The sequence below is a fragment of the Lissotriton helveticus genome, chromosome 1_1, assembly GCF_964261635.1.
Source record: "Lissotriton helveticus chromosome 1_1, aLisHel1.1, whole genome shotgun sequence".
Taxonomy (NCBI): domain Eukaryota; kingdom Metazoa; phylum Chordata; class Amphibia; order Caudata; family Salamandridae; genus Lissotriton; species Lissotriton helveticus.
The window spans coordinates 273,890,975-273,915,405 of record NC_136057.1 but is presented as its reverse complement, the minus strand read 5'-3'; the positions used below and the strand labels follow the sequence as shown (position 1 = coordinate 273,915,405).

General features: G+C 49.9%; 1 long non-coding RNA gene across 1 annotated transcript in view; it reads left to right on the top strand.

The window, feature by feature from the left end:
* The window catches only part of LOC144769321 (uncharacterized), a 666,180-nt gene that overhangs the window by 443,687 nt on the left and 198,062 nt on the right, over positions 1 to 24,431 (top strand). The window contains exon 2 of the long non-coding RNA XR_013598689.1: positions 8,892 to 8,955. This is a non-coding gene — a long non-coding RNA (uncharacterized LOC144769321). The remainder of the gene's footprint in view (positions 1 to 8,891; positions 8,956 to 24,431) is intronic.

Sequence of the window (24,431 nt, the reverse complement as noted above, 5' to 3'; positions counted from 1 at the left end):
GTGCAGGGACTAACGATGATGCAAACCACCAAGATGCAAAAGGAAGGGTAGTGTACAACTGGGTCTACCAGCCTTGGGACCGGCAAGAGATTCTGACATTCCGGAAATCTCTGCCTGACCTACGTAAAAACCCCACTGCCTTCTATACTGAGTTGGGTACAGCCCTAGGATCAACGATTATGACCCTGGCTGACATCGACTTGTTTTTCGGGCTATGTCTACCAGCTGATGTGTGGAAGCAAATCCGGAAAGTCGACCACCTTGAGCTGTTTGGACATACCTGGTCACAACTCGATGACATTGATAAACAACGAGGACCTGGACAAAAGCCCTTGAAATCCATTCTAGACCTGCCAGATAAAATCGTACAGAAATTAAAAACCCTGATCCCAGAAAAGAAAGTGGACTGGTCGATAGTAACGGCCTGTCACCAGAAACCCCAGGAGGATGTATCAGAATACTTCTCCCGGTTTGAAACGGTGTTCTCCGATTACAGCGGCCAGGACATGACCACTGCAACCGGACACCATCTGTTTGTCCAGAATTATGTTAAGGGTCTGTCGCCGGAGGTCTCCCAGAAACTGCAGGCTAGCGAGAGTAGTTGGGCAGCCTCCAAACCTACGGCTATCCTCCAGATGGCCCAATATTATGAACACCAGAAAAATGAAAACGATAGAGCAACAGAGAAAAAGAAGAAGGACCTGAAAGAGAGGGTGATGATTGCCCAACTGCAAGGGGTGACTATAGGACGAGACCAATACCGGAGAAACTACCAGACGAACGTCCCTAAGACTGCACTTCCCCAGGACCGCACTTTGACTCCCCACAGTGGACGTACAGACATTAGAGAGGACCAGTGTGCTTTCTGTAAAGGAACTGGCCATTGGAAATCCCAGTGCCCAGTTCTTCTGGAAATAATCAGAAACAAAGACCCCCAGGACATAGCAAGTGGACCGAGAAATAAGGGACAACAGCGAGGGCCCCCAAATGACGCGACTAACGACAGATCAGGCAGATCAAATACATTTGATCGACCCAGACAGAACCAATGCCAGCAATCTGACTACGATGACGCCCACTACTTTGCATAGGACTGCCAAGGGCAAGGGAGGGATCCAGTCGAGCTCTATGTTGACCAGCAAGGCCCTTACGTCACTGCTAAGGTCCTGGGTACAAAGTCTCCATTTCTGGTAGACACTGGCGCAACACGTAGTGCGTTATCTAAACGACTGATTCCAAGGGCACCCTTGTCTGGCTCACTTATAACATCGACAGGTTTCGATGGAACGCCCTCCACTAACCGTTTGTCCGCCCCGATCCTCTTCGACTTAGAAAACAACACCACTGACACCACGTTTTTGCTTTCCTCCAATAGCCCTGACGCCATTATGGGACTTGACTTATTGAAACACTTCCGAGCGACGATCAGATGTTCTCAAGACGGAGTTCGAGTTTTCCTTTACGACAACCCCATTCTGCTTAGACATTGCCCCCCCCGACGCATGTTTTCCATCACCGACGCTGACACATCCCTGCTTGACACTCTGCCTCCGTATCTGTGGGCCAAGGCGGATTCGGACGTAGGGCGCATGTTGATTGACCCAGTGCACATTACTGTCCAACCAGACGCAACACTCCCAAAACTTCCACAATATCGGATATCGCCCGAGGGCGAGAAGGCATTGGTAAAGATTATTCAGTCACTGATAGACGCAGGAGTGGTAGAGGAAGTGGTTAGCAACGTTTGCAACAGCCCTATCTTGCCCATCATCAAGAAACAGGGAGAGGGAGATGAGAAAGCATACCGTTTTATCATCGACCTTCGAGAGATCAACAAAGTGGTGGTACCCCAGTACCCTGTGGTCTCAGACATCACCACCATCCTGACTTTGATTCCTTCTACTGCCACCACCTTCACTGTCATTGATCTCAAAAACGCATTCTTTTCCATCCCCATCCACCCAGACAGCCGATATCTCTTCGGCTTCCCCCTAAAAGCCCGCTCATATAGGTTCTGCCGAGCACCCCAGGGTTACACAGAAAGCCCTAGCATCTACAGCCAGGCCCTCAAGAGACAACTGGATCAAGTCCAGTTACCCGATGGAGTGGTGTTAGTGCAATATGTCGATGACATCCTTTTGGCAGCCGACACCACTCCATTAGCAGTTACAGCCACCATTCAACTCCTGCACTTCCTTGCGGAAAATGGCCACAAGGTCTCCAAGAAGAAGTTGCAATTCTGCCAACCCCAGGTCACTTACCTAGGCCACCTTTTGTCCAAAGAAGGAAGGAAACTCACTCCCGACCGGATCAAAACCATTCTCGAAACTCCTGTCCCTAAGACCCAGAAACAGGTCCGTTCCCTACTAGGCCTCACCTCCTTCTGCCGACAGTGGTTACCAAACTTTAGCCTCATTGTGAAACCGCTACTTTCTCTGCTAGCTAAAGACGTCCCCTTCCCACTCCCTTGGACTCCTGAGTGTCAAACCTCCTTCACGGAACTACGAGATGCCCTTTGTTCGGCCCCTGTCCTAGGTACCCCTGATTACACAAAGCCCTTCTCCCTTTACACTCACGAAAGGGAGGGGTGCGCTTTATCTGTCCTGACCCAGGCCATTGGCCCAAAGCAACGACCGTGTGCTTACTTCTCTGCCACTCTTGACCCTGTAGCCAGAGCCTTGCCTGCCTGCCTTCGAGCTGTAGCTGCTGCTGCAATCTCTATCCGACAGAGTGAGGGGATCGTGCTCTCGAATTCCCTCACGGTACTGGTACCCCATGCAGTTGACACCCTCCTGAACCAAACCAAGACGCAACATCTGACGAGTGCACGACTGACTGGATACGAACTGACCTTGCTTGCACCCCATATCACCCTGAAAAGATGCACCACACTGAACCCGGCCACTCTGTTACCCTTACCAGAGAACGATCCCAATGTGCACCCTGTACATGACTGCGTGACTCTTACGGACGAGCAGACTAGAAGTAGGGTTGACCTCAGAGACACGGCTTTTCCTGACCCTGACGGAGAGCTGTGGGTGGACGGGTCATGCATCAAACTCCCCGATGGCACCACTTCCGCTGCCTATGCGGTCACCACGGCTCGAACAGTAGTCGAGACAGCCCGCATCACGCAACGATCTGCCCAGGCAGCGGAACTGATTGCCCTGACACGAGCCTGCATTCTGGCAGCAGGAACTACAGCGAACATTTACACCGACAGCCAGTATGCCTTCGGGGTGGTCCACCATTTTGGGCTTCTTTGGAGGGAAAGGGGATTCCTGACCTCACACGGCACCCCCATTTTGCACTGGGATCTAGTCTCCGCCTTGATCGAAGCTGTCCTTCTCCCCAAAAAGCTTGCAGTCGTCAAATGCCAGGCACACAAAAAGGTGACAGACATCATTGGGCAGGGAAATGCACTAGCCGACATCACTGCCCGAACGACAGCTGAAAATAGGACGACAACACATATGTATGTGACCAGGTCACAAGCAGAAAAATGGACTGACGCTAGGGACCCTATTAGAGACATTCAAATGGCTAGCACACAGCACGAACTGACTGAATGGGCACGGGTGGGGTTAAAAGATGACGAAGGCTGCTGGCTGGCAAGAGACACGAACAAATGGTTGCTACCTGACTCGTACCTGATTCCCATACTGACTATGGCACACTCCCCTGCCCACATAGGATCAGCCCCCATGATTGAACTTGTCTCCAGAGTTTGGCACAATGATAAAATCACAGACTCCGCCAAACGTCTGGTCCAACAATGTTTGATATGCCTGCAACACAACCCCGGGAAAGTAACTGTAGTACCCCGGGGAGGATTTGGGGTCCCAAATCACCCATTCGAAGTCCTGCAGATGGACTACATCCAGCTAGACAGATGCCAAGGCCTGAAATATGTACTTGTTGTGGTATGCGCATTTAGCAAATGGGTGGAAGCATACCCAACCCGTGACAACACTGCTATGGCCACTGCAAAAGTACTGTTAAAGGAGTTTTTCCCCCGTTACGGCCGTTGTCGTATTTTATGGAGCGATAATGGCCCCCACTTCATAGCCGAAGTCATCCAGCTCATCTTAAAGGGGTTGGGCATCAAGCAGAAGTTTCACGCAGTCTTCCACCCCCAGTCTGCCGGACTTGTTGAGCGACACAATGCCACACTAAAGCTTAAACTGGCCAAGATAGTGGCTACCACGGGTCTGAAATGGCCAGACGCCCTCCCACTGGCATTGCTATCGATGCGTTCCACCCCCACCAAACATCACTTAACACCTTATGAAGTCGTTTTCGGCCGACCCATGAGTGTCTGGTCTGCACCGAAACCAACTTCCATTCATGACGTCCCGGACGTCCTAATGTCTGATTATCTGTATAAATTGACCGAAACTCTGTCTGTCATTCATCAGCAGGTGCAGCAGGCCATCCCCGATGCTTCCAGGGGTCCGGGTCACGCCATCCAACCTGGAGATTTCGTGCTGATCCGAAACTTTCAGCGGTCGAAGAGTTTGGAACCCCGGTGGACGGGCCCCTGGCAAGTGTTAATCACCACCCGGACGGCTCTTCGTGTGGAGGGGAAACGGCACTGGCTGCACGCACACCACTGTAAGAAGGTCTCCTCGACCCTGGCCACGACAGAAAACATCGACAACCAAGAAGAGCTCCTGAACAAGGACCGACCGTCACTAACCTGCTATCCTGATACCGAAGCACTTGAACTATCAAAATTCTCTGATCCCACTGTGCCATCCAGAGAAGGGTATTTCCTGCGTCGAAAGGAGGGAGCTTCGGCTAAGTAGACCACGAACTAAGTTAAATCTCAGAACGGTGACCCAAAGCAACCAAGCGTTACCTGGAGAGAAGCTAAACTAAGTCTGTGGTTCTGCCCACTACCGAGCACCTTGAAGATGAAGACGATGGAAGCACCAAATGAGAAGATGATGGAGGCAACAGGAAATACCCACTACAGAAACCCAAGAACAGACAGACTCCACAGCTCAAAGACAATTGCACTCTTCATCACAATCCTTTTCTGCTTTCTCCTCATGACCACACTCTGGATTGTGGAAGAAAATGCACCTGCTCACGAAACATTCCTGACCACTGCTCAGCCTACCACCATGAAGGAACATTATCTGATTTCGCTCTCTCCTCAACTCAGAGAGAGGCGAAAGGAGTTTTGGAATAACTCTTTCGTACAGCTACTTCACCAGCACAATCTCGCCACCAATGCCACCAACTGTTGGATCTGTGGATTGCTACCCCACGCCACTGGACACTCGATACCATTCATCCCTTCACCCTTCTCAGTTCATGGCTCCTGCCTTGCTTGGCTGATCCTCCTGCAAGAAAGCTATAAGGACAATGCCACCTCCAGCAAAACCGTAACGCATTTCTTCCACGGGGTCTGGCGAAACAAAACAAAGGCACACTTCTGCCCGCAGACCTCCAACGACTCAATCCACATGGACATCCCTGCTAAAGAACGAATTGAAATGCAGGTGTTCAACAATCCAACCAGACCCACCTTCTCCTACCTGCGGAAACGAACGGCTGCCACCCTGACTGTGGCCCTGTCAGTCATCAACGTCACAGGCCACATGTGCATAGAAGGACGTGGGACACAGCTGGTGGGCCGCAGTGCTTGCCGTTTTACCAGAACTTTGGACTCCACGGATCCACCTTCCTTTGTGTCGTCCCCAAACATGTATTTCGTCTGCGGCACAAAGGCCTACACCTGGCTCCCCAAAGGCTGGGGGGGCACTTGTTTCATCTCCTTCATCCTTCCTCCGACTTATGTGGCCCCAGCGAACCATCATAGACAAAAACGAGCCAAGGACTTTGAACAAGCTGACTCAACAGGAGCACAGTTCCTCGATGCCATGAAGGGACTTGTCCCCCTCTGGGGCCCGATGGCAAACAGCCGTGCCATCCGACATCTGACTCAGGCAGTCGAGACAACAATGAACATCACAGCTGGTATCTTTGCTAACAACACTGCCGAACTTCAAGCGGTTCGCTTGGTGGCCCTCCAGAACCGCCTTGTCCTAGATGTGGTTCTTGCGGACCGTGGTGGAGCATGCCGCATTATTGGGTCCAGCTGCTGTACATACATACCGGACAACTCACCCTCAGTGTACAAAGCCATCGAACACCTTCACAGACTCTCTTCAGAAGTCCACCAGGATCAGGAAGAATGGTCGCTTGGTGGTTGGTTCTGGAACACCGTTAAGAACTGGGGCTGGAGACTGTTCACCATTATCCTGATTCCCGTAGTTGTAATATGCGGTCTATGCTTAGGAATTCAATGTCTGCCACCCCTGTGTTCATTATGTACAAATTGTATTTGCCCTAAGACTGTGGACTTTGGAAGCGAACGCATGGGAGCATTATATGATGCCGAGGTTAGGAACTTGATGAACATTGACATTGAGTAGGCAAGTTGGCTAGATATGTCGAAAAGGGAGGACTGTTAAAAGTTAGGCTGCAAACGTCAACATTATCGGCGCCATCTTGCTCTTCTCGAACCCATTCGTGCACGTAAGCGGCAGCCATTTTGAGCACCATGGCCTCCCTGCCCCTCGCTGATAGCCAGCGCGTCTCTCTCTCTCTCTCTCAACCTCGCAAGCATTCCCCCGCACGCTGACAACCCCCCCCGCTCTCACATGCCTTGGGTCGTAAACCCCTCTTCAGCGCAGCTCTGCCCCGGAATCCCATCCTGTTCACAGCGCGACACTTCCCTTCATTCCTTTCATGGTCCCAGGCCCTTTGATACAAACCCCCTTTCCTGTGTGCCCGTTTGTCTTCCCCGTTCCCAGGCCGCCACCTGGCCCTGCGGATATTGTTTATTGCCCCCCCTCCCCGTACAGTAGGAAGCTTCCCCCATTAAAGGACCCTCGAATTGATCAAAGCCCCCACCCTATGAGATCCGATCAACCCCACACATTCCGTGAATCGGCGGAATGTCCAGCTGCGCGATAATTATCACCTGTTGTGACCGGGGGTGGGTACTCCAACTGTAAATGTGTGTGAGAACGGGCCTGAAGGGGGGATTCCGAGGATGTCCTTTCATACTTCAAAGCATTGCAAGAATGTGTTACCTGCAATAAAGATCATAAACCTGTGTATAAGAGGCCAGGCCTCAGAGATGAGATTAGAGCACCTCGTGACGATACTTGCTGTCCGAAACTGATGTGTTCTCCTCCGGAGAGAATAAAACCCTTGTTTCCTGCCTTCCAGTCTCCAGCGCCTGCCTCTTCATTGATTAATATTTTGTGGGTTCAAGAGGCGACACCGCCGGGCAATACTTAAGGATCTTTGTTTACCAGTTGTTATGACCCTTTTTTTTACAGGACTGCCTAGCCTGAGTCCTCTGAATGCATCTATTCCAGCACCACTGTATCACCATGTGTTCATTTGTGTATGTGTGCTCTGTAAGCCGTCAACTTACTTAGAATTGTAAAGTCTAGATTGAGCATCGACAGTTGCCTATAGGCTGTGCATTCGAGAGGGTTTGAGCAGTGGAATCACTATTGCCTCTCGGGTATTCTTTGGCAGAATTCTCTGCTTCCCAGCTGCTGTGTATGACTCTACTAGCGTGGGGGCCAGTTCTTCCACAGAGGTGGCATAGAACTCCATAGGCAGTCCATCTGCCATGATGGGTATCCTGATGACACTTATCCACCGGTAACAGTGGAGTTAGATCACCCTACAGGGAGCTGGTAGATTCACCAGGTTAGTATTGCTAGGTAGGAGTACAATACATTAAAGTACTTATATGCATGCATATATTCTACAAAAGCAAAATAGTTGAACTGTTTATCTTCTTCACCATTCTCATAATACTAATTACGTTATTCTGTTTCATTCTACTGTGTATTTCGTTAGGTATGCATAAGTAAACATACCAAATGGTTCGAGATCTTTGTATTGTAATACTTTCTTTAGAAACTTAAGTCCATTAAAGACAAGCAACATAGAAACATTTATAAAAGTCCTCGATAAAAACACATTCCCCTATTAATACAAACATGTAAACAGTTAAAACACCGGGGTCATTCAATTAGTACAAATTATTATATCTCAGCTTTAAAAAAACGTTAGCTAAAAATGATCATACAGTATCTATGGCAGTCATAGGAACTCCCAGGGTTCTGCTTTTGTGGAATTCCAAAGCATCTGTAAGGAGTGCTACTAAAGTATGAGCCTAGGTAAATATGTGTTAAAGTAACGGGGGGCCTCTCAGAGGCAATAATATTAGGTGCTAATAAGGTGCAAATGAGAGTGCAAATGTGTATTAATTTTAAAAAGGCTTTTAAACCATGACCTGGCATCAGATATACAGTGTACAAGCTACTTTTATCAAAAAGGTGCCATTAGGACTCTCCCTAAACCCTTCCACAAGGATTTATTTTTTTCCAAATAATGATTAGACTTGTTTTATCCTCACAAGCCTAATTGCCTGCCTGCAGCAGCATGTCTTAAAGAATACTGTCCAGGGAGACATCATCTACCCACCCGTCAAGTGCTGCTCTAATGAATAAATTGTGATAAGCAAGCATCAAGAACAGCTAAATCATGTTTCAAGCTTTGCTGTGGCACTTTTTAACAAATGAATAATGGGATGAATCAATGAGGCGCTGCAGAACAATTTTTGTTTGACTAATAATATCACATAGTCTACGTATAGAAGATTTGAGAGGGAAGTTTCCCACAATCTTGGGGGATGAACATTTACTTTATTCGAGGCTCCCCAAAGATCAGCCAGGAAGAGGTGCCAACATGCATCCTTGTATCAATCTCTTGGTGGACATGGTGAAGTTGTCACCTATTTTAAACCTGGCCCAAGTTTCTGAATATAACATCTGTTTTGCTTTCACCAGGTTAACCGGAGTACCCCAGTGGGCCAGCTTTCACCAGAGGAGATTGCACTGTACACAGTGAAAGGTAGATTTCAAATCTATAAAGCACATGAAGATTGATTGTTTGTTCAACTTCTGTTTGTCTATGATGACCGATAACAATAAAAGAATAGTACCTGTGCCCACGCCATGCATAAACTCAGTTTGATTAGGGAGGGTGATTTGTTTTTTTTTCTGTCCAAAGCTGTAAAGCTCATAAAAGAAGAAATGCGAAGAGGTTAGCCTCAGCATCTAATAGTCTTATGGTTCATAAGTTTTCCGGACGGTGATGGTCTCATCCTTTGAAGATGGGGTTGGTGAGGGATCCATTCCATGAGACTAGACTCGACTCTACTTGGAGGGAACAATTGTAGACTGTCAACAAATTGAACACCCAAAAAGCAATATTTGTTTTATGCAGTGCATGGCGTATTCCATTTCAGCCTGGACCTCCACCCTGTCTGCTGTTATTAGGTACTATTTGAATTTTTTCTGAGGTAAAGTGCAGCGGAAAGGTAACTGAATTTGGAGATTGCAGTGCAACAGATCTATATGCCATCTCTTGAATAGTGGCCCCTGTTTTCACTGAGACAGAAGAAAATGGCTTGTCAGATAGGTAACACAGTTTGCTTCTGTTAGGTTTGAGCTTGACACCACCATCAGGCCTTGTTTAAGTTAGTCACCAGCCTCCAGAAGTCTCTTGAGTTCCTCTTTTTGCTGAGATGCAAGAGTTTTGCCCAAAATTTTGCTTTGCTTTTATTTTCTCATTCCACATCATAGATCAATGTTATTTTTTATTTCTTTGAGCATGATCCACCGCTCTCCATTCATCGGATGCCTTTTGTCCAATCTAAGGGCTCTCTTTTTGTTTCTCTATATAATTCAGCTGGCGGGGGATATAGTGATCTTTTCTAAATCATGCCCTTGAGGTTTTAGATGAGTGCTGCTTGTGGTGGTTTTTGAAGAGTACACTCCAAGTAGTTTATTGATAAAATAGGTGACTACATAACTTTAAATTTATAATCTTTGAAACATTGATGAAATATGTCTGCAGCAGTAATTCCAATCAATACTATTTTACCCTCCATCCAGCGTAGTTTCTTAAAGTTTTTTTTGCGAGTCTTCCTCGCAAAGAAATAGCCTCTTTATGTTGACAGCTGTAAACCTTAATAGTTATTATTTGTTGGCCATGCTTGCTCTCATTGGTTGTTTTGATCTGATACGCTGAGATGAAGCAGAATAAGGGGAGTGAAGCTACAGTATAGTCAATGGTGGAATGTAAGCTGCTTTAGTAAAAAAAAGTTCTGGTGGGGTGCCGTTCCAATACCAGGCCTTTAGGTATAAGGATTCTAGGTCTTGTATCAATGATCCCTCAATACGTTCCCTTAGTCAATTGGATATAAAATCATTGGTATGTACAGGCACCCTCCATGTGAAGTCCTGCTGCAGTGGCAGTTAGGGCTGGGTCCCATGAGGCACAGGGTCAGGCTGATTTGCATATGGCCATGTCTGAAGTGGGGTGGCAGAGTGAGCTAAAGAATGGTGATTGATTATACCCAGATCAGTTGACTGGGGGTGAGTGTTTGATTTCCTCAAACGCTCCATCCTTCAGCCCCTTTTGTATCGCTTTGTTCGCCCTAAGTTGGCAGGGTATGATCAGATGTGAGTCCCTTGCTCATTTTGCCACTGGATTCAAGCTAACCTGGCTGATGATGGCTGAAATGCCAGAAACCGGTCCCAGGATGCTTGTTTCCGGTCCAGGGAAGACATGGCTTGGCAGTTGGGGCTGGACTGTTTGCATATGGCCATGTCTGAACGGGCGTGGCAGAGTGAGCTAAAGAATGGTGATGGATTAAACCCAGATCAGTTGACTTGGGGTGAGTGTTTGATTTGCTCAAACTCTCCGTCCATCATCCCCTTAAGTATTGCAGTGAGATCCAATCATCGACTGAAACCACTAACAGATTCATGTTAAAATATCCTGCGATGGAAAAGACAGGGGAGTTTGCTCTTGTAAGCATTCAGAAATAATGTTAACCAATTCGGAAGATATCTTTTTCAGAGAGCGTGTGTCAGAGTGGATAAGAAGATTGATAAGAAGCAAAGAGCGTGACACTGCCTCTTATAATATAGAGGAAGCTATATATAGAACAAAAGGTAGAAGGAAAAGATCCTTTGGAATGAAAATCTGGGACCCGGTTCGGCAATGGATTCAGGGGGAGTTGGCTTAATTATTTTAATTTGTCACAGTATATATTCTACGATGTTTCTTTTTGGAATGTGTCTTTTTGTTCCCCTGTATTTGCTGTTTGGCTGCTAAATTTTATTTTCTTGTATATTTGTTGTATTAGCTATGTTGCAGTAATCTTGTACGGCTTGCAATAAAAGTAAAATAAAAAAATTTAAAAAAGAGCGTGACACTGCAGCATGCCATTTCTGGAGATTAACCATCGAAAATTGTTTTCAGTCAGTTCTACTAGTCCTCTGTCCATTTTTTGTGCAACTGCTATGAAGATACCTAGACCCCCTTTGAGATAGCCAATGTTATTGACTTTGGGCTCAGTTAAAGTAGCCAGTCAAATCTTCTATCGCAAATGACCCTGTAACCCAGATTTCTTGTAGGAGAATATGAAATTCCACAACGAGTTTTGTTAATTGCTCATGTTGGCCTTTAGTATGCACTCCGTTTAAATTCCAAGAACACATTTGAATACCGTCTTGTGGATTGGGTACAGAGGTTGTTATACATGATACAGTTGATGGAGGCGGCTGTGAATGTGGACATCAAGAGTGCCATGTAGGGCTGTCGAGAGCCAACTTATAGCTTAAGAGTGCCATGTAGGGCTGTCGAGAGCCAACTTATAGCTTAAGGGAACATAGATTTTTATTGGGAAAAAGAGTCTTGACCCCTCAATAGACTAAGCAAGGGGTGCACCATTCTGCCAGTGCGATTCCTAAGGACTGAACAGCTTTGTTTGTTACGTTCCATAATCAGATTCTAAGTGGACTCTTTCTGATAGGTGAGAGGTGCTGGATAGACTAGTGGCAGGGCCTTGCTTAACCTAATTGCCAACAACAAAGTGACCTTTCTCACAAATACCTTCATTGGTCAAGAGGTTAGAGGACCACTCTTGCACATTAACGCCTTTTGATGGCAAAAATTCAACTGATTTGATGTCTGACAAAGTTATCTCCTTAACAGAGGGAATTGCCTTACCCAGGTTCAGAATATCATGTCTTCCCCTCAACTGAAATTCTGGGGTAAGGATCAGTTGTTTTTGATCTGTATTAGCATAATGTGGGCTTGTAGAGTGCAAATCTTGGCACATATAAAATGTTTCAGCTCGCTCTGCTGAAAGATTTGGGTCAAATAATCTTCTTGATGGATTTGGTGTTGAGATGTGTTGAGGGGGCAGCTCAAGTTCTCTAATTTTTGTGATTAGTCAACGTTGGCTATAGTGGAATGTTTTAAACAAGTTGCACGGCTGGCTGGTTGATCCTGCTAATTGCCTTGTGGTCGTGCAATGGGCGAGTCTCCTCATTCTTTATTACAGGTTTGAATAGTAGGGCTCAGAGCTGGAATTACGGGTCTAATGTTTGGCACATCCAATGGTTTATTACTGCATGTTGCGACAACCATGATATTTATCAAAAGCAAGACATAGCTTCCCATTCGCTGGCCAACCCCTAGTACTTAGAGCTTCTCCTACATGGGATTTCTTCGCTCCTTGACATGCTCTCAACCATATTAGTACTAGTATTTGAGATGGTTACAAAGCTGCCCTTTAATCTATATATTGCTTATTCTTGCTTTTTCCTCAGCCTTTTTGTGAAGCATTTTACTGATTGAGCTACAGGAGAGAATGGAGATGTATGATTGTGACCTTCACTTGGCATGTTGCTAAAGCTGTGTTCAGCTGATAATAGAGGCTGACAGCCCCCTTTAGCCCCTAAAGTCGAGCTTCTTAATAATACCGGAAACCAAGTTGACCATGACATTGAGTAATACAACTTGAACGTCTATTTTATTTGACTGTTACATCAGAGCGTCTAGTGTCAGCTGTGATGTTCTGAATAATAGGTTCAGAACCGCCCCTGCTTCAGTGGAGTCATGATTAGCTGACTTTTCACTAGGAGTTGAGGCTGGACAGCTGCTTCCTATTAGTGATTCAGTGTCATTGTTCAAGCTTCAGTTAAGTTAGTTAGTTCACACCTCAGAGAGAGGGTTGTTGGGAGAGCTCTTTTTTTTTTTTTTTTTAAATTTGTTTTATTGTTGCATCAAAGTAGATGGATACAGTGGAAATAATCTGCTGACGTGGCATCAACATTCAGCCATGCGTGCAACGTTTTTTGGTTTAAACAACTGGTGCAAATATACAGTTCCTCAGTCAATTTGTACAGATCGTGCAACCATGTCTGCAAGTTGGGAGACAGTAAACCAGCATAGTCAAGAGGACAGTGGATGACAACAGGTACGTAAATTCCCGTCACAGGGGCATTGGATCGGGGTCTGTACTGTCCGTGAACGGTGCTACCAGAGAACAAGGGGGGACAAAACCGTGGGAGGGAAGCATGTGGGCGCCAGCATGGTCAAAGCAGGGGAATACCGGTGACGGGTGTCGGGGGTGTGGGGGGACCCAGGGAGGTAGTCAGCCTGCGCTCCAGAAGGGTGGGAGGTCAATCAGGGGCTTGCTCTGGGGAGGGGGGGAAACATCAGGTAGATGCTATTGGTCTTCTCGGGCTGGAGGGGGGGGGAAGGGGTAGGCGGAGCACTCACACTTGTGGACTGCCGGAAGCTGTGGAGGAGCATGGCCCAGTCCATGGATATAGGAAATTTACGCGCGCCCCTGGCTTCTTCCTCTCTAAGAGCATCCTCTTCCGCCGCCGCCCATTTACCGACCGCCCCCGTCCAGGCTGCTACAGGGGGACCCTCCGGGGAGCGCCAGCGCATGGCTATGCATCTGTTCGCTAACAAAAGAGCCAGGGACACGAAGCGTCTATGCACTGGGACTCGCTTAGGGACATGAAAGATGCCTAGTGCGCTAGACTCCCAGGTGGATAATGTTGTGAGGCCTGTCAGTTCCGACAGGGTGTCGTGTACCGCCCGCCAAAAGGGCTGAAGGTCAGGGCAGCTCCAGAACATGTGGGGAAAATCTGCAGCAGGGGAGTAGCATCTGGGGCAGAGGAATGACGTGGAGGGATAGAATTTCTGTAAGCGCGCTGGGGTGAGGTACGCCCTGTGCAGGATGTAGTATTGGATGTTCTTGAAGCGGGCGTTCCTGGAGACGCGTTTGGGGGCCTCTAGCGCCTTAGTCCACTCAGAGTCATGTAGTGCGCGGCCTATGTCCTCCTCCCATGTAGCTCGCAAGGTCGTCAGGGGAGCGTGTGAGAGTTCACGGATGGATTTATACAACCAGGTGACCAAGTGGCGTCCCACCCCCATACGTAGGATAGTGTGTATTACTGGATGTGTGTCTGGCTCACCCATGCGAAGGTTAAAAAGGGGTCGGTATCCATCAATCAGCTGTCGATACCTGAGGAATTGGCCCGGGGGGAGCCCGTATTCAGCGGTCAGGCGGTCAAGTGTTTTTATCTGGCCTTCCTCAAAGAGCGATTCCAGATCTGTGATGCCACAGCGCGACCATTCGGCGAAGAACGGGGCCGTGAAGTAGGAGTCTTGTCTGGGGCTGCCAATCAGTGGTAAAAGCGGAGAGTACGGAGGCCTTTTGGGGGACATTCGGTGGATCCGCATCATGCACCGGCGCGCTATCGCCACTTGGAGGGGGTATGTGCGCCGTGGCTTGGTGCCCGGGAGTAGTAGACGGGTGAGTTCTGGGGCCGCGATTCTGCCGGTCGAGGTGACCGTTTCCTGAGGGTAACGGTCCGCCGTCCAGTACGACAGCCACTGGAGCTGTGCTGCAAGGAAATATGACTCGAAGGACGGAGCTCCAAGCCCGCCCAACGTCGTGGGAAGTTGGAGGGTTTTCAGGGCGACCCTGTGTCGGCCCTCGCCCCAGATAAGGGTCCCTAGGAGGGAGTCAACGTCGCGGAAAAAAGACCTGGGTGGTACCACTGGCAAGTTCGTGAAGTGGTAGAGGAGTCGGGGAAGCATTATCATTTTAGCCAGTGCTATCCGTCCTATTGGGGCCAGTGGGAGTTTATTCCAGAAGGCGACAGCCGGGCGCAGATTGGCAAGTGCTTTGTGGTGATTCCCTGCGAAGAGGTCAGCTGGGGAATGGTACAAGCGAACACCGAGGTATCGGGGGGCTTCCCCGGACCATGAGAGTTTATGCGCTCCGAGCTCGACTTCCCGGGGGGGTAGGCTCGGGTGTAAGGGGTAGACTGTGGATTTATCCCAGTTCACCTGTAGTCCTGAGGCATCCGCGAATTTCTCTAGTGTCGCCCCTATAGGGGTCAGGTCCGTTTCGATGTCTCGGACGTATATGAGGAGATCATCCGCGTACATGGAGACACAATGCGTGCTGTCCGCAAGTGGGATACCCCACTCCACACCCTCCAGGCGCAGCCGAACCGCCAGCGGCTCGACTGCCAATGCGAATAAGAGAGGCGATAGGGGGCACCCTTGTCGCGTGCCCCGCCGAACCTCGAACGCTGGTGATATACGTTTCCCGATACGGACTCGCGTGGTCAAATCGGTATACAAGAGGCGCGTGTATGCTATGAGCGTCGGGCCAACATTGAGGCGTTGCAAGACCGAGAAGAGATAGGGCCAGGTGAGGGTGTCAAATGCCTTCTCCAGGTCCATAATGAGGCAGGCGGCGCGGGGAAATTTGCCACGCACCTGATCCTGAACATGGAAGACACGGCGGAGGTTCTGGGAGGTGTTTCGCCCCGGAACAAAGCCGCATTGGTCGGGGTGGACCAGCGGGCGAATGACCTGTGCATAACGATCAGCCAGAATTTTCCCCAGGATTTTACAGTCGGCTGGTAAGAGCGTGATGGGGCGGTACGATCCCATGTGGAGTGGATCTCTGTGGGGCTTGGGAAAGGTGACAATCACGGATTCCCGCAGTGACTGGGGTAACCTCCCTAGATGAAGGGACGCCCCGAACACCCGCGATAAATGGGGGACCACTAGGGGAGAGAATGTCGAGTAGTACTCCAGCGGGAAGCCGTCCAGTCCTGGTGCTTTATTCCGGGACATGGCCTTAATCGCTTGGGTGATATCAGAGGGTTTGATCCCGGCGTCAAGGGTGCGCTTGTCCGAATCCGAAATCGTGGGCAGCGTCAGTGGGTCTAAAAAACTATCCACAGAAAAAGGGGAGCATTGAGTCGGAGTCCCGTACACTTGCGTATAGTGTCGCTGGAACGCTAGGAGGATCTCAGCCTGTGAGCGCACCAGCGCGCCGTCCGGATTGACAATATCCGTGATCGGCTTGATTTCGGTATCCTGCCTCGCCATCCAAGCCAGTAGCGCTCCAGTTTTGTCTCTGTCCTTATGTACCCTGGAGGCGTAAGCCCTAAAATTGTATCTTCGGAGGTCAGCGCAGGCGGCCTGATACTCCGCCTTAGCCTCGGCCGTGAGCATGGCGTGCGCCTCCGAGTCGTCAGGCTGTGTAGTGAGTGCGGCCAGAGTCTGCTCTGAGGTTTGGAGCATCCGTTCCAAAGTGCGGCGGACCCCGACTACCTGTTTGATGCATTCGCCTCTTGCCACCACTTTAAAAGCGTCCCACTCCACCAGTACCGAAGATGCCGTGTCTGTGTTGTGTGTGAAGTATTCTTGGATGCTGGTGTTGTGTGCGTCTCTGAATACTGGGTCTGAGAGGCAGTCTCTAGGGAGGCGCCAGGTGGGGACTGGCGGGTGTGGGGGGCGCCAGTTCAGCCGAATGATGTGGGCGTCATGATCCGAGAGGATCCGGCCCAAGTAATCTGTAGATGTGATCTTAGAGAGGATTGGCGCAGAGCAGAGGAAACGGTCCAGGCGGACCCTGAGGTTATGTGGAATCGAGTGGAAAGAGTAAACGCGAGTCAGTGGGTGTAGGTGTCGCCATGCGTCGGTGAGCGCCCAGTGCATAGTCCACGCCTTGAAGAGGTCTGCCTGCCGGGGGGCCGGGGAGTGCGTGGGCGGAGGATGCGAGCGATCCAGGGTGGGGTCCAATGTGCAATTAAAGTCACCTCCCAGCACCCACGGAACTGTAGTGAACTGGGCTAAAACGCCCGTGATGTGGTCCCAGAATTTGTCCTGATCTGTGTTGGGGGCGTATATGCTGCCAAGGAGTATGCCTTGGCCATCAAGTATCCCTTCTAAAAGCGCATACCTGCCCTCTCTATCTACCACCCGTCGAAGCTCCCGGAAGGGAGTGCCAGGTCTGACCCAAATTAACGCGCCGCGCGCAAACGCCGAATAGTGTGTGGCACAGAGGATCCCTCGCCACTTGACCTGCAAGCGAGTGAGTTCGGTAGTGTTAATGTGTGTCTCCTGTAGAAACGCAATATTGGCTGACATGCGTCTAACATATGAGTAAACAGAGTAGCGTTTGCTGGGCGTATGTAGGCCTCGTACGTTCAGTGTAAGGACATTAATGTCTGAGCTTGAGACTGCCATTCGTAGGATGTCGTGTGTGGGAGAAGGAACCCCCTGCAGCCCCCGGCGGCCGCCAGTGTGTATGAGTCACGTGTGCTCCTATGCGCCAAGCTTCCACAGTCATAGGGGAGGGACTAAGGGGATGAACAACAACAAGAACCGTAGGTGGGAAACAGTCCCAATACAGGGGATATCTCACCCGAGGTGACATATCCAAACTAGTGTCCCACTAGGGGAGACTAGACTAGACGTTGCGCAACACAATAGGTCACCATGTGGAGAAGTGTGGCTCACTGGTTAGAGGCGGCAGACCCGTAAGCAGAGAATGGCCTGGGACCAGGGTTCGATTCCCGACGCGGCAGGGTCGTGGACCAGGGTCAGCGGACTCGATAATTCTCGCCTCGGTGCCTACTCTAGTCAGAAACCACACTCGGCAACTCTGGGCATCAGCTTGCCTCATCTCCACAACGGCCCTCCCAGATTGCCGGGGATGCTTGGTTGCACCTTAGAGATACCCATCAGGGACCATCTCTCAGGGTGAGCCAGGACGGGTTCCCCAGCGGTCGAAGCGTGGAGATACTCCTCCGGGAGTCGATTCCTAGCGCTATATAAACCCGCAATTAAATTAAATTAAATTAAATGAGAAGGATATAACAGTGGGTAGTCCTTTCATCATGAAGAGGCGCCAGGTTGGCTGGCCAGGGTAGCGTCCAAGGTGTGCCCCGCAACAAGGGGGGAGGAGATCGGCCCGATCCCCGACATCGTTCCATCACTGTCCCGGTCCTTCTCAGGGGTGAACAGGTGTGGTCGACCCTCCAGATCCGACGCCGTGGGCGACGTGTGCAGTCCGGTCACCGCTTTCAAGGCCTCTCGTCGCTCCTGCATGATTTGTGTGAGGTCGGGTGAGCCCGTAGGGGGCGACTCCCGGCCCCTGGGGCGGCCCGATCGAGCCCGGCTTGCACCTCGTCGTCTGGATCTTCTAGTCGTTGTTGCGAGCTCTCTGGGGTCCAGGGTTAGGGATTATTGGGCAGTGAAACTCAGTCCAATCCTGCGCTTCCTCCGCCGTGTTGAAGAAGAGGGCTTTCCCTTTGTGCAGTACCTTCAGGCGGGCCGGGAACAGCAGGGAGTATTGAAGATCATTAGCGCGGAGGCGTCTCTTGACGTCTAGGTAGGTGGAGCGCTGGTGCTGAACTTCTCGTGCATAGTCCGGGAACACCATTACATGTTGGTCCTCCACTTGTAGGGGGCCCGCCGTCCGGGCCGCACGGAGCACCGCATCACGGTCTCGGAAGTGCAGGAATTTAGCCAACATGGGTCGCGGAGGAAGGCCCGGGCCGGGTGCCCGGGCCGGGACCCTGTGGGCCCTTTCAATGGAAAAGTATGGCGACCTGTCCGCCTCCGGTGTGAAAGATTTGGTCCAGGACTCCATGTACGTCAGAGGGTCCGAGTTCTCAATCCCTTCCGGCAGACCGAGGACGCGGATGTTACATCTTCTGGAGCGCCCTTCCAAGTCCACTGTGCGTTCCTCGAGGGCCGCCACGCGGTGTAGGATCTCCTTCAGTTCCGCGTCCTGTGTTTTCATTGCAGGTTGCAGCTCGGACACGATTCGTTCTCCCTCCTTCACTCTGTCCGCCAGCTTGCGATGGTCGTCACGGATTAGATTAATGTCCGTTGTCAGGGCGCCTAATCTTTCCTCCATCGAAAGGCGGGACAATTCGATTGCTGCCAACACCTGGTCCAACTTTGCCGACAGTGTAGGGTCGGTTTGCGACGCGTGGGCTTGCGTCCATGTTCTTGTTTGCGGCATCCTCTCGGGGGCCGTCTCGGGGACAGTCGTCCCTTTCGAGGAATTAGGTTTCCCCATGAGTGCTGTCAAAGATGGGAAGGGGACCCCCAGGTCCCTGTGCACCTTGCGTTCAACGGGTCACCTCCCTTCGGCGCGGTCAGGTAGGCAGCAGCTTAGTGCAGGTTAAACGTCCAGTCCCATGCGATCCCGGGGCAGTCACTGCTCCTCGTTTAGAGGACCTCCGCCAGGTCAGGGCGCTATCGGTAGCTTGTGACTGCAGGGGGCGACAGTCTAGGTGGTAGGAGATGTACAGCCGGGGGGCACCGCCACCACTGGGCGCCCTCAGTGAGGCTGGATCTTGCGCCCCCTCCTCCCCGGTGCGCAGCGCTGTCTCCCAGGTGACCCCCGGGGGGGGGCTAAGGAGTAGGGCCCAGGGGGGGCCCCTCAGGCCGAGAAGTGTTCACGATACGGCGTGCCACCGCCTCAGGGACAGAAGGTGGGTCCCACGCCGATCACGGCGCCCTGGACTCCTCGGGCGCCATTTTAGGGTCAGGCGCCCGGGTCCTCCGGGCTACACGAGTAGATAGAGGCTCTCTGGCTCCCCCCCCCCCAGGAGCAGGGGCCGGTGCGGTCTGCGATCCCTCAGCAAGCCCCAGAGGGGGCAGGGGGGCCGCCGGCACACGGGAGGAGAAAGGGGGGGGGGAAGGGGCCGACACCTACCACCTCCAGAAGGAATCGTGGTCACCCGAAGGGTCCGGCACCACACAGGCGGCACCTCCGCTGGTGTCCTCCGGTCCGCGGCGGTGAGCTGGACAGCACCGGGGTCAGGCTCCCGGTCGTGAAGAAGCGCCGGTATAGCGCAACTACATCAAAGCGGCCGCCATGTTTGCGCGCCGGGCTGCCTCCGCAAGTCGTCCGCTCCGGATTGAAAGTCCGCGATCAGGTCGCTGCGCTCCTCACCGGGGCACCGGCGCCGTCCACAGTCCGCCTCGGCGAGGGGTCGCCCTCCGGGGATAGGAGTCCGGCAGTGTTATCAGCAGGCAGAAGGAGCCGCGCCCGCCATCTTGGGCGCTCGGCACTCGGCTCCAGGCACGAAGAGGGTCGGGTCAGTGTCCGGCGATCGTCCGCTGCTCCCACGACGTGGCCAGAGGATGCCCCCACTGCAGGTAAGCCTCTATGGGGCAGTTATTAGTAGGCTGAGGCTCCCAGCGATCATTGGAAATGGGCAAGATGCTAGCCCGATCGCGGAGCCTCAGCAGGACACAGCCGCCATCGTGGCTTGCCAAGCCACGCCCCCCGGGTTGTTGGGAGAGCTTGATAGGCATCTATTGCCATCTTTTTTTTGGAAGCACTGAGCATCAGCCCTACATGTTGGTCCGATTTTAATTAAAGCATATGAAGAAATGAAGCTGAGTTAGGATGATAACTTGGCTGATGCCACTCCAATCCCAACTGCACTGTTAATGTGTGGGATGATGGCTTCTGATCTGCTGATTGCTGAGGTGCTGTTTGGGTACTTTCATAATTATTGACTTTTACACTGACCTCAATTGGAATTGGTGCACCAATCCTCAAGCGAGGGCTAGACTGCAAGTGCAATATGGATGAACTATAGGCTAGTTGCAGTGACAACTGCCTTGATGAAAGTAATTCCTGGATGGAAATTGAACCCCGGAGGGGCTCTTTGTCCTCAGATTGTACGCTCCTTACTTCTGCCCTGTTGCTAATCTAAGTGATAGACGTTAACTCCTGTTTGCCTTTCTTAATGCTTGCGGTCAGAGAAATAGGTGATGGGAGGATACTTGTGATTGACTGAATTGGTGTCAAAAGCTCCAACAGGTTATTTAAAAAAATCTAATTTGTGGGGAATATTTGCGGATTTTTCAAACAGACGAGTCATAGGAGAAATTAAGGGCTCTTTCTATCAACGTGTTTTAGCTTCACTAGTTTTTGCAGCTGCACAGGATTGGAGTTTTCTCTTCATCCATATGGGTGGTTGAGGTTCTCAAGTTCTTCCTGACCGCATGATCACATACTGTGATGGCTCTTGTGGGTGTGGTGGTTCAGAGTCTCTGAATCGTAGTAGTGACCTGGAGTCAGGGGGAGGAGTGGGTGCTCACCTGGATGCAAGCTGAACACAGACCTAGCCAGGTTGCTGCTGCGGCATACGTCTCAACCAAAACAGACAGTGAGAACTAACCCCACCCTCTACCCCCTGTACTGATGTTGTCTATTTATGAAGGGCGTATGTCCAGGTGTGTGTGTATGCACTTCGACCAAGTCTTTCAGTGCCCTTTCCTCTTGTTCTTAGCACTTCTTTGGCACTATTATTACCGTTTAGTTGCCCTCTTGCTTCCGTTCCCTGTATCTAGTGCACACTTCGGAGGGAGCAGAGGGTCCTTGAAGCCTTGAGGCTTTTTTAGGGGCCAATTGGGGGGCAGTTGGAGGGCAACTACCTGCTGCAAGTGGCAGGGGCCAGCGGGAAGCAGAAGTAGTAGTGAGAAGGGCTGGACAGGAAAAGCAATGTGGGGATGAGGGTGGTGCAGGCAAGTACACAGTGCACAATACCTTGGAACTAAGCACACCGGCACCTCACTCGATTGCAGCAGAGGCTCACCGTAACCTCAGTCAGCAGCTAGCCTGTCACGGGCACCAAACCCACTCACTACTACCCTGCTGATCCAGCCACTGCTGCCTGCCTGCTTTCAATCCCCTGCATCATATGTGCCAGCCCGAATTGTCTCCGGTTTTCCTCGCAGCCCCCTCTTCTGCCGCTTTGCTGCTTGATACACGCCTGCTGTCTGAGACTGGCATAACGTGGCATGTGATATCAGCACTTCCGTCACCAATATGTTACCACAATTTGCTTGCGGAGTTAGGGTTGTCATGTTCTGAGGTTGCCCTATCCATATGTTACCTTTTCAAGTTAGGAGTACATATGGTGCACTGTGAGCTTGCATGACTTAGTCCAACATATTCTAATGGTCTTGCACAATTCTGTTGTTTATTTTGTCCACGAAAAGCAAAGTTTTACATGGAAAAGTATTAGCTGTATAGTGTAGCGCTGACAATGTTCTATCTTTTGGTTCTTATTTAAGGAATCACCTGAGTAGTTGTCTTTTGCGTACCCAAAGAACCCTACTCAACTACTAACCAGATTCATCCGAGGTATTAGGGAAAAATCCACCTCATCTGTGAAGGTACATCTTATGTATTTGCTGTAGGGTGTTCAAGCTTGAACCTTTCAAAGGATCACCCCACAGAAGTACCTTCTGAGAAATCAACATCTTCATATGATAAAGTCGCAAATAATATAACAGTAAACTGTAGACATGCAGTTACCCAGATGCCGTAACAACATAGACTGCCGCTTTTGGGTGGAGGTGTTATCTTCGTGGTTAAGGCCCAGGAAGCATTCAGGACAGAGGTATTGTATTCATGGGTTACATCGCCAGTAACAGATACACGAACAAGACTTTTTCATGCTTACATGGTAGCTGCAGTTCCCAACAACTACACAGCTTACGAAGCACTAGAAATACAACTAACATTCCAAGAACATCAAAATTGGTTTGAAGACGCCCTACCACATACAAATACCAATGTGGGACGAGGTCTCCTTAGCAATGAAGGTGCAAAATGGCCAGTCTTATGAGATTACACACCCTACCCATATAGAGCAAATCTAGACCATACATATGTTTGACACAGTTTCTCATGAGAATAATGACATTAAATCCTAAAAAGATATTCAAGCTGCAGATACACAATTGGCTATACATGTCCCTGCCTTGGATTTGGAGAACAAAAAAATGGGCAACTTTGCTTCAGTATCCGCCATAATGTTAAAGGGTAAACAGCAGCATTGACTGCATGCCAACAACGCACAAATTTGGCTGTTGGTGACCAGAAGCACGACGTATCAAAAACTATTGAGGAAACCTATGCAACATAGATATATATAAAATGGCGAAGCCAGACCTAGCAAACAAATTAAGGATAATTAAGGATAATTCTGAAAATGATAACTGGAAGCAAGCACCAGAATATTATAGAAAGAAGTGGGAGAATAAAAAATATAGAAAAAAGACTAAGACACAGAGTGGATATTCACAACAGAAATCAACTGAAAAAAGGCTTCTCGATTTGACATGGGCGGTGACTCTGCTCTTCAGCGAAACAGAGGTTACGTAGTGCGGAAGGCCCGCGTCCCTGTATGAAGGCAAGAGAAATTGATAGACTATATGACATTGTCTTTCAAATTGAAGGTGATATACAGGGTACAATCACATCCGTTTTCTGGGAAAATCTCACCTCACCATACTATATTTTGTTGGTGGAAGCAGATGAGCCTCCACCATTTGTGCTAGCCGCTTTTAGAGGGGAGGATGTGATACTCCCATTTTATTTGTGTTACGTCCCTGAGGAACATGCAAAAGCTTACGCATCTGAATGGGCTTCGGCCCTTGTACCAGCTCTGTACCCTAATCAGGTGGGCTGCAATAGGGATTCACCGGTTCATGAGATACCATTACAGTCTACACCACAGCCACAGCTACAATATCAAGTCAGACAAGAGGCCTAGGCTCCAGTTTGTGACATTCTAATACATTATCAAGGAGTGATTGAATCCTGTATATCACCGATGAATAATCCTCTTTTTCCGGTATCAAAACCTGACGGTTCATATCACATTGTATTCGATTATCGAAATCTGAATAGTCATTGTCATACATTTGCGGTACAGAACACACACAGCTCTGCTCTAGTGAACAGCCTTATTCGTAAAAAAATACAAAACTACACTGGATATATTCAATGGCTTCTACAGTCATAACTTGACTCCTGAGAGCCGTGACTTGAAAGCATTTACCGTCGTCGGAACTCAGAAAAATTGTACTTGCTTGCCTATGGGGTATAAGAATAGCCCTGGGGCTTTTGCTGCTCAAGTTGTGTCTTTATTGCACAACATAGATTCCAATGTGTTCTTGTACGTAGATGATATTTATCTGAACAACGATAACCTCATGCCGCTTCTTGTCCGAGTTGACTGCATCATTTTATCGTTTGCTAACTATGGCTCAAATTCAATTTTGCTAAATCACACATCACTTGTTTTGCTGTGTTCTTTTTGGGCTATGAGACAAAAATGTAGGTAGGGGATTAGCCCCCCACTTTCCAGAGAAATGTG